This window comes from Triticum dicoccoides, chromosome 7A (genome assembly GCF_002162155.2).
Source record: "Triticum dicoccoides isolate Atlit2015 ecotype Zavitan chromosome 7A, WEW_v2.0, whole genome shotgun sequence".
Lineage (NCBI taxonomy): Eukaryota > Viridiplantae > Streptophyta > Magnoliopsida > Poales > Poaceae > Triticum > Triticum dicoccoides.
The window spans coordinates 485,323,122-485,333,309 of record NC_041392.1 but is presented as its reverse complement, the minus strand read 5'-3'; positions in this window follow the sequence as shown (position 1 = coordinate 485,333,309).

The following is a 10,188-nucleotide window of genomic DNA, read 5'->3' as shown; positions in this document are numbered from 1 at the left end:
CCAGGAGGAGGATTCGGCTTTTTGGAGCTCCTCACGCCCCATAGCTAGCTCAAGAACACAGATATACAATCCACCAAAGCAGGAGTAGGGTTTTACGCATCCCCGTGGCCCGAACCTGGAAAAACGAACCGTGTGCTATATGTTTGATCCGGTCTTCTCACGAACCCACGCCCCGCAACCGTAGTAGGGATTCTTGTGATCCCATAGATGTCATTCCCACCGACAACTTTGGCGCGCCAGGTAGGGGTGGTAGTTGTGAGAATCGGCTTTAACAATTAGTTCGATGCTTCTTCATCGTCATGACGCCCAAGAAGAAGACGACGGTGGCGGTTGGCCCGTCGGAGGCCGGACATCCCGTCTCGACGCGGGCGAGCAGCGGACCGGTCGCAGAAAGGACCTGCGGCGCCGTTCACGAAGACCAACACCATCCCAGCAGCCGGAGTTTGGGAGGCGGCGATGTTCGTGCGCCTGGTAACGGGCCGCACGCCGCCAAATCCAAAGACGGAGCCAGGCCCTCCGCGGGTGGCCGGGGGACTTCCAAGATCGCTACCGCCCCGCCCGAAGGCGATCCGAGGGCCTCCAAGACTCCCACGCCGGCGCCGACGGCGCGCTCCTCTCAAGCGGCGCGTGACGAACGGCGCAATCATGCCGATGACCCCGGGCGTCGCCGCGGGAAGAGCCCCGAGCGCCACTCCCGGGAGGTAGAAGACCTGCCCGCTCGCCGAGGCGCTGGTGAAGATGGCATGCGACCGCGGGGTCGTGATAGAGCTCCTTCTGACATGGTCAGAAGTCGAAGCGCGTCGCGATCCGTGCAGGTTTCGCTGCCACCGACGCCAGCAGAAGCCCTGGCGCGCGCGCAGTTGCTCCTCGATTTTCCTCCCACTATGGGGAAACTCGACGAATGGAGAGCCACTATCCGAAGCCTTGTTGCAGTGGCCAACAAAGACGAACCGAGTCCGGTGGAGCCCCCGGGTCGATGCTCCGACGGAGTCCCACACACCAGTGGCAGGAAAGCCGGCGGCGCCGCTACCACGATGCACTCGCCTCCTCCTCGCCCGGTACCGTGGACGCCAGCCCGTCGCGACGTTGCGGGCGACGAAATCTCCATAGCATCGTCCGACCCGCGGACCCACTGCGACCAGCGCCAAGTCCTTTGGGAACGAGAACATGAAGACGCTCGAACCACTATCGATCGCCGGCGCGGAGCGCGCCACCAGTCAAACAGGCGAGCAGGGCCTGCTATGAACCACCCAGCATCGGAGAGACCTGGAGGCCTACCTTACGAGGTAGGCTGTCCGGCTTTTACCCGTGAGCTGCGGCAGTTCCAGTGGCCCACTCACCGCACCTTCAAACCTGACGTGGGCGAAAAGTACAGCGGCAAGACCCACCTATTCGAGTTCCTCAGCATCTACACCATTGCGATGCAAGCTGCCGGAGCCCGCGATGATAAGGTGCTTGCGAATTACTTTCTGTTGGATCTTAAACCCAATGCCATGTCATGGTTGATGCACTTGCCGGTAGACTATTTCCTCCTGGTCGGATTTGTGCCATGAGTTTGTGGGAGCCTTTACTGGAGGCCACCAAGCCCATGGCCAAGTGAGCGACCTGCACGTCATTCCCCAGAAGGGAGGCGAGAGTCTCCGCAAGTATATACAGAGGTTCAGCCGGATACAGTACAATATCCCTGATGTTCACCCTGCCGCCATCATCAGCGCGTTCCATCAGAACGTGCGTAACCGCAAGATGCGCGAAGATCTGGCAATGAACAAGGTGAAAGATGTAGAAGAACTCTATGTTCTTGCTGACAGATGTGCCCGGGCTGAAGAGGGAAGGAAGTACCCCGGCGAAGACGCCGGCGTGGAAACCGACTCCTCAGATGAAGATACTGCCGCCCCGGCGAAGAAGGGCCGGCGCCGCAACAGGAAGCGCAAAGGTAAAGCCGTGCTTGCCGTCGAGGGATCTGGTGACACCGACTCCACCAAGAAAACCAAGGCAGATGACCCCGACAAGGAAATTGCCGGATGTGTCGCCTGCCGGGCCTTAGCGGTTGCCGAGAAGCCAGGGAACTCCGACAAGCGATACTGCAAGATCCATCGCACCAAAGGCCATGCTCTCCAAGACTGCCGACAGGTTGAGCTCCTCGCTGAGAAGCAGAGGGCTGAATATGAGAGGCGGGACAAGGAGAAGGGCCAAGACGGTGCTGAGGGGTCCGGCAAGAAGCGTGACAGCCAGGCGGGCCGTCGCGGCAAGGATAAACAACAGGAGAGGCCCGCCCGGGGCCGTGACAAAAAGCCAGAAGACGACGATCACGAAGAGGACGACGAATCCGGCGACCAAGAGTTTCAGAAAGCTACAGAGGCCATGTGCATCGACGGTGGTGCCTCGCTGCATACTTCTCACCGCCAGCTTAAACAATGGGCGCGAGAGATTACAGCGGCAGAGCCGTCGTTTGATGCCCAAAGGCCGCTGAAGTGGTCCAGCACACCTATCATTTTTGACACCGAGGATCACCCTGATCGCACTACTGCGGTCGGGTGCTTGCCATTGTTGGTTTCACCAACAATACGCAACCTCAAGGTGACAAAGATGCTAGTCGATGGCGGGGCCGGTCTGAACTTGATCTCGCCTGCCGTGATCGAGAAACTGCAGATTCCTGATGGAGACCTCGAGGAGACGGGCACGTTTCAGGGGGTCAACCCGGGAAGAAGCCAACCTAAGGGAAATGTCATGCTGCCCATGACTTTTGGAAGTGATCTGAACTACAGGACGAAGAGGATCGTGTTTGATGTTGCCAAGATCCCCTTGCCCTACAATGGGATCCTTGGCCGCCCAACGCTGGCCAAGTTCATGGCGGCGTCACACTACGCCTACAACACCCTGAAGATGCCAGGACCTGTGACGATCATCACCATCCCCTCCGATAAGAAAGATGCGCTGATTTGCGCTGGCCAACTATACCAGCAAGCAGTTGCAGCAGCTGTCGCCACTAGGGCACTTGCTCCTGCCGCTGGGACCCCAGGAGGGAAGAAGAAGAAGAAGACCGGTGAGACCTCGGACACTCACTCCGGCAAGAGCACCTCTTCGGAGTGTAGCTCTCCCGTCGAGGACGTGCCAGAGAACTCCACCGGTGGAAACAAGAAGCCCAGGGCCATACCGCCGGGAACCAAGAAGGTTTCTGTCAATGAGGACGGCACGGGAGGGGCTTTCACCATAAGCTCCACCCTTGATGACAAATAGGAAGACGCGCTCATCACCTTCCTGTGGGCGAATGTCGATGTGTTTGCATGGCAAGCTTCCGACATCCCCGGCGTTCCCAGGGAGGTGATTAAGCACCACCTTGCTGTCTGTCCTCATGCGCGGCCCGTCAAGCAGAAGGTCAGAAAGCAAGCTTTGGAACGACAAGAGTTCATCACAGAGGAGATCCGGAAACTGGAAGCAGTGGGTTTGGTAAGAGGAGTGCTCCATCCAACGTGGTTGGCAAATCCGGTCATAGTGCGCAAGGCTAATGGGAAGTGGAGGCTGTGTATTGATTACACAGATATCAATAAGGCTTGTCCTAAGGACCCCTTCCCGTTGCCGCGCATCGACCAGATTGCTGACTCCACAGCTGGGTGTGATTTGTTGTCATTCCTCGATGCCTACTCCGGCTACCACCAAATCTTCATGACAAGAGAAGACGAAGAGAAAACAGCATTCATCACCCCATGTGGTATGTATTGTTTCATACGGATGCCTTTCGGGATGAAGAGTGCTGGTTCGACGTTTGCAAGGGCGGTCCAGATTGGTTTTGAACCCCAGCTCCATAGAAATATGGAAGCTTATATGGATGACATAGTGGTCAAAACCAAGGACAGGGCAACCCTCATACTGGATTTGCAAGAAACATTTGCAAACCTGCGCAAGATCAATCTCATGCTGAACCCTGAGAAGTGCGTCTTTGGCATCCCGTCCGACAAGCTTCTTGGGTTCTTTATGTCACAGCGTGGGATAGAGGCCAATCCGGACAAGATCAAAGCTATAGAGTAGATTGAAGCACCCAAGCGAATCAAGGATGTGCGTCGGCTTGCTGGTTGCGTCGCCGCCATGGGCAGATTCATTTCCAAGTCTACCGAGCGCGCCCTTCCCTTTTTCAAGATCCTGAAAAAGGCGGGCCCGATGGAGTGGACGCCAGAAGCCGAAGCAGCATTACAAGATTTGAAGAAGTACCTATCCTCCGTGCCAATACTAGTTGCGCCTAGGCCACAGGAGCCATTGCTGCTATACCTGGCGGCAACGAACCAGGTGGTCAGCGCCGCACTAGTGGCGCAGAGAGAGGTTGACGGCGAGGTAATGGCAGCGACAGAGCGCGACACCACTAATGCAGAGACGACACAACCAGTTGAAGTGCCGCCGAAGAAGAAAATGATGCAGCACCCGGTCTAATTTGTTAGTTCCCTCCTGCAGGGAGCTAGATCAAGGTACTCCGGCGTGCAGAAACTGCTCTTCGGCCTTCTTATGGCCTCGAGGAAGCTGTGTCACTACTTCCAGGCACACGAGATCACTGTCGTCACTCGCCTCCCTATGCAACGGATATTGCACAATCCAGATGCGACGGGAAGAATTGTGGAATGGGCACTGGAGCTGTCCAGCTTTGGCGTCAAGTTTGAAAGTACTTCGATGATTCAGAGCCGAGTCCTGGCGGACTTCATTGCAGAATGGACCGCAACGCCTGACGAAGAAGCCCAAGAGACTGCTCTCCCCGGAAAGGAGGCAAGTTGTAGTTGGATCATGTACTTTGATGGAGCTTTCTCCTTACATGCCGCCGGGGCTGGCGTACTGCTTGTCGCGCCCACCGGAGAGCACCTCAAGTACGTGATCCAGATGCACTTCCCCAGGGAGGTGTCAACAAACAATACGGCAGAGTACGAAGGGCTGCTTGCCGGTCTTAGGATCGTGGCAGACCTCAGAATCAAGAAGCTCATTGTCAGGGGCGACTCGCAGCTCATCGTCAAGCAAGTCAACAAGGACTACCAGAGCCCGTTGATGAAGGCCTACATCGATGAAGTGAGAAAGTTGGAAGAGCGTCTCGACGGTATACAGGCTGAATATGTTCCCCGAGTGGAGAACGATATCACCGATTACCTGTCAAAACGCGCTGCCCTCAAGCTACCTGTGGAACCAGGTACCTTTGTGCTCCAACTAACTCAGCCATCCGTTGATCCATCAACAAAGCAGAACAAGAGGAGGAAATCAGGACCCGACAAGTACTTTCCCGCTGAGCTCCCCGGAGCCGTTGGCAAGGATGTTGCCAGGGACGCTGAGCCTACCACGAGATGGCTAGCTCCGGCAGAGCGTCGAGCTCTTGCCGTCGAGACAACCGCTCCTATAGCGGAGGAAATGCCTTTAGTCCACACCGTCGAGCTCCAGGCTCTAGCGTGGGCATAGCATACCGTCCGATTCCTCCAAACAGGGGAACTTCCTGAAGAGCAGGGAGAAGCGGAAAACGTAGCCCGTCGCTCTACCATGTACTGGTTCATCGATGACGTCCTATACAGAAAGAGGCCGAACGGTGTGAAATTGAAGTGTATCCCTCGGGAGGAAGGACTGGAGCTATTGGCGGAGATACACGGAGGCATATGTGGATCCCACATTGGGTCAAGGGCCCTTGCCGGCAAGGCATTTCGGCAAGGCTTCTTCTGGCCCACCTCCCTCCAGGATGTGACGACACTAGTCACCAGGTGTGAAGCATGTCAGTTCCATTCAAACAAGATTCATCAGCTGGCTCAAGCCCTTCAAACCATTCCTCTCTCCTGGCCCTTCTCGGTCTGGGGGCTCGACATACTGGGCCCTTTAGCCTGCGCTGTTGGGGGCTTTGAGTACTTGTACGTTGCAATCGACAAGTTCACAAAGTGGCCGGAGGTGGAGGCAGTGAGGAAAGTCACAGCTCAGTCAGCCGTCAAGTTCTTCAAGGGACTAATGTGCCGTTTTGGTGTACCCAACAGGGTCATCATCGACAACGGCACACAGTTCACAAGCTGCACCTTCATGCAATATATCCAAGACCTCGGCAGCAAAGTCTGTTTCGCTTCCGTTGCTCACCCACGAAGCAATGGTCAAGCTGAGAGGGCAAACACTGAAGTACTGCAAGGCTTAAGGACCAAGACCTTTGACAGGCTGCACAAGAGTGGAAGGCGCTGGATTGATGAGTTGCCGACGGTTCTTTGGTCGATCAGGACGACGCCAAATCGAGCCACCGACCAGACACCTTTTGCCCTGGTATATGGGGCAGAAGCAGTTCTCCCCACTGAACTCATATACGGGTCACCTGGAGTGCTCGCTTATGATGAGCTTGAGCAAGAGCAACTGCGGAAAGATGACGCAATGCTCCTTGAGGAAGATCATCTTCGGGCGGCTGTGAAAGCAGCACGCTACCAGCAAGCCTTGCGCCGCTACCATAGCCGCAAGGTTCATGCCCAAAGCCTTGAGGAAGGCGACCTTGTCCTTCGGCGCGTTCAATCGGCCAAGAATTCCAACAAGTTGATGCCAAAGTGGGAAGGCCCTTATCGGTAATACGAGTCACCAGGCCCGGCGCAGTCCGCCTGGAGACCGAAGATGCCGTTCCGGTGAGTAACTCCTGGAACATTGAACATCTTCACAAGTTTTACCCATGAGGCACGGCTTGCCAGGCCCCCCGGCAAGCCACCTTTTGTACAAGCATTGCCGATGATGCATGTAACCCTTTGTACAAAGCTAGACGCAGACCCTGAGCATAAATAAATGAAGCGCTGGCGCCCTAAGTTATAGCATGCATGCTAGGTCGAGTCTCGTCCTTAGTTAGGGTTGATAGTGCTTAGCGGCGACTAACCCCTAGCTTAGAGGTCGAGTGTGTGTCTCTTTGCCGTTCTTTCGTCTTCCTTGGTTCGCAGGACTCACAGGTATCCTTGCCAGATTACTTGAGGACGAAAAAGAGAAGAGGGACAGACCAGCATCTAGACCCCGGCAAGCCAGTATTGCCGGGGGCTGCAAGAGCAAAGATTCACCCACGGCAAACCAGAGTTGCCGGGGGCTACAGCTTCAGATAAGTTCTTCATCCCTTATCATGCATTCCCTTATGGACTGAGGTATGTGAAACCTCGTTTTTTCCTAAAAAACTACCGTGCTCCCCTAACTCTAGGCCCTATTGCTCGTTCCTGGGGCCAGGTTTGGTAGTAGTCGCGGCAGCGAGAGGATGAAACAAGGAGCCTGAAGCCACCTCATCCCTGCCTCCGCCAAAGGTGTGAGAAAGGTCGAGCGAAGTGGGGAGACGGCAAGGCCTGTTGCCGGGCAAGGAAATGTTTATATTAAGGATATCAATGATTTACTCCTTGTCGTGGGTTCTACCCACAAACAAATGACCCGGCAAGCATCCCTTTTTCATTAAAAACATTCCACTCAGGTACAGTCCATAGGGAATGAAAAACATGAATGATGGGATTAAAAGTTTTAAATTCAGCTAAGGCCCGAAGGCTTACAAACTAAAAAGAGATAAGGTGCTCGTAATCCCTTTCTTGTCCCTCTCCTCAGGAGGCAGGTCAAGGAGGCGAAAAGGGCAAAAGGGGCGCCTAGGCGAGCTACGGGTGGAAGAAGACACCAAGAGAACATCTCGGTGGCCGTCCGAAGGCTGGATGGTGATGGCGGCGCCGGAAGCAGAGCTCGAAGACGAGGCGGCAGGACGTCAGCACGTGTCAAAGGCGTCGGTGCCCGCGTACTCCGACTTGACGGCCTTGGCGCCCGCCCTCTTCCTCTTCCGCAGCCTCCCAACGCCAGCCGCCCAAGGAGACGACCCCGAGAAGTTCAGGGAGCCGGCGACGCGGATCATGGGGTCACCGGTGCCGCACGGAGCGGCGCCCGACACCTAATCGGACCCGTCATCCTGCCGCCTACTACCCTCTTCGTTGCTGCCGCTGTCCTCCTCGTCACTCCCGCCCGAGGAGGAGTCTTCACTATCAGAAGAGCTCTCCACGCAGCACCTTGCACGGGTCCCAAAGCACCCGAAGACCTTGACAGAGAGAAGGCCACCCTCCATCAGCTTAAAATGGAGAGTGAGCCCCTCCGTCAAGCGGTGGATATTGGCAAACGTCTTCCATCCCCGACGGAGATACATCACGTGAGGGGCGGGGAAATCGACGCGGGCCCGCGTGCCACTGATCGCGCAACCCCTCATGTGCAGCCACAACGACTCTGGTGGATTCAGCTCCATCTCCCGCGCGAATGGAGTCGGGAGACGAAGGCGACGGCGAGGCGGCCGGCGTAGCCTGACGAAGAACTCTCAAGGGTCATCCCCAACGTGGCCCTCCACGGGGGGAAGAACTGCTGGCGGAGGCGAGGCCGGCGCGCCGCCCCGTCCTCGTCTTCCCCGAGCGCCTCGGCCTCGCCCACGGCCTCGCCCCCTCCCCCTTCCCCTCACGGCTGGCTCTGCCACCGCGGGTGCAGGAGAAGGAGGGACGCGTTGTCGAGCGGCGACCCTTGCCGCCACCGTGGAAGGACCAGGATTCCCTCTCTCCATGACGGATGGAAGGGGGAGCAGAAGCCGAAGGAAGGAGGAGATGAAGGAATGCGGGACGCCATCCCCCCTCCCGCTCTTTATAAAGGAACGGGGTGGGGGCTCGGCCGCCCCGCTCAGCCAATCAAGACGCGGAAGGCGTAGGGAACTGGGACCAATCGGCCGCCCCAGCCCGCGGCGGCCCGGTTTTCCGCCTCCACCGTTCACCACCCCAAGCGCATGAGAGCCACGTGGCAGGCGTGCAGGACCGACGCGATGGGTGAGGCGACCACTCCCCACCCCGTGATCGTGGGAAGTGGACGCCTTGAAGACCACGCCTCGGCCCCATTCAGTAAATGGGCTGCGCCTCCACGCCTCCCTCCATTTATGGGGAAGGCGCAAACTGCCCCCTTTACTACGACATAACGCATGCATGCAAAGCTCAGCCCCACGCATGCCGCCCACGTCACACACGCCTCCCCACGCCGCGCCACGCACGGGAAGCATGGGAAGCGCAGCGTGCGAAGAGACTTACCGCGGTAAAAACCGCCCCGCCTGCCCGCGCACCGTTTTTGGGCCTAGCCCAATGACGCGATTGCGCTTACGTGTGGCCCAGGCCCGGGGGCTCCTGTCGGTGTAAAGAGGGGTACGCTTTTTGTACCCCTATAATTGTGCACGGGCAGTCTGAGCCACAGGCACCACCACACTGAGCAAGGCAAGGGAGGTGAGCCAAGGTAAGGCCGAAGCCCAGGGGAAGCAAAATGACGCCAAGACCAAGACCACAAAGAGCAAAGGGGACGAAGCGGACCCCCCAACAAGATCCTTGCCGGGAGGCGGTTTTAGCAAACCCGGCAAGACCCTTGCCATGGCAGCTCGCCCCACACCTACGGAGTGAGTCACCCTTGAGTCCACTACCCCCATGGGGCAAGGATTCGGGAGACATCCCCGTGGGGGCATGCAGATCTTTGTGAAGACATTCAAGATCAAATACACCCTTTAGAAGATGATGATCCTTGGCGGGATCCCAGCCAAGGAGGACCACAAGGCCCCCAGCAAGAGCCTTGCCGGGGATGACAGCAGGCGCCACGGCAAGACCCTTGCCGGGGCCCCGGCAAGGCCCTTGCCGAGAACACCTGTTGGGCCACCATCAGGCCCACGCCAGTCAAACCTCCACCGTCGTTCGCATGCAGCTGCTGACCCAACCAGCTGGGCAGGCACCTGCGTGGCAGCATGCAGATCTTCGTGGAGACCCACCACTGCGCCACCTCAGTTGCCTGCCTGCCTACATGGCACCGTGGGCGCCGCTGGCCAGGGCGCGTGTCGACACGAGAGGGAGCGGCAACGGACGAGACAGGGCTCTCCCCGTCCCCGATAAAGCAAGGACACCTGGGCAAGACGCATTAAATGCGCCTTGGCATGTAATGCGAGGGATAACCTCACATCACTGCTCCCTTTCCACCTCCTGGTGCTACTGTCTGGTGCTACTGTGGCAACCCCTTTTCCTATAAAAGGAGGCCCGAGGCGACCAGGAGGATTCGGCTTTTTGGAGCTCCTCACGCCCCATAGCTAGCTCAAGAACACAGATATATAATCCACCAAAGCAGGAGTAGGGTTTTACACATCCCCGCGGCCTGAACCTGGAAAGACGAACCGTGTGCTATCTGTTTGATCCGCTCTTCTCATGACCC